This window comes from Sapajus apella, unplaced genomic scaffold, assembly GCF_009761245.1.
Source record: "Sapajus apella isolate SASKATOON/1434 unplaced genomic scaffold, GSC_monkey_1.0 scaffold3673, whole genome shotgun sequence".
In the NCBI taxonomy this organism is placed as follows: Eukaryota; Metazoa; Chordata; class Mammalia; order Primates; family Cebidae; genus Sapajus; species Sapajus apella.
The window spans coordinates 1-373 of NW_022440599.1; positions in this window are offsets into that span (position 1 = coordinate 1).

Here is a 373-nt window from a genome sequence, read left to right on the forward strand (position 1 = left end):
AGAGAGAGGAAAGCAACCCTGAAAATAGAGTAAAATAAAACCGCTTGTATTACTCTACTGAAGTTCATCTCTGCCTGTACCGTCCATGATAAGATACTGTTGACCCAGCAATCCCATACTGAGTATATACCCAGAGGATTATAACTCATTCTACTATAAAGACACATGTACACGTATGTTCATTAAGGCACTGTTCACAATAGCAAACACTTGGAACCAACCCAAATGCCCATCAGTGATAGACTGGATAAAGAAAATGTGGCACATACACACCATGGAATACTATGCAGCCATGAAAAAGGATGAGTTCATGTTCTCTGCAGGACCATGGATGAAGCTGGAAACCATCATTCTCAGCAAAGTGACACAAGAA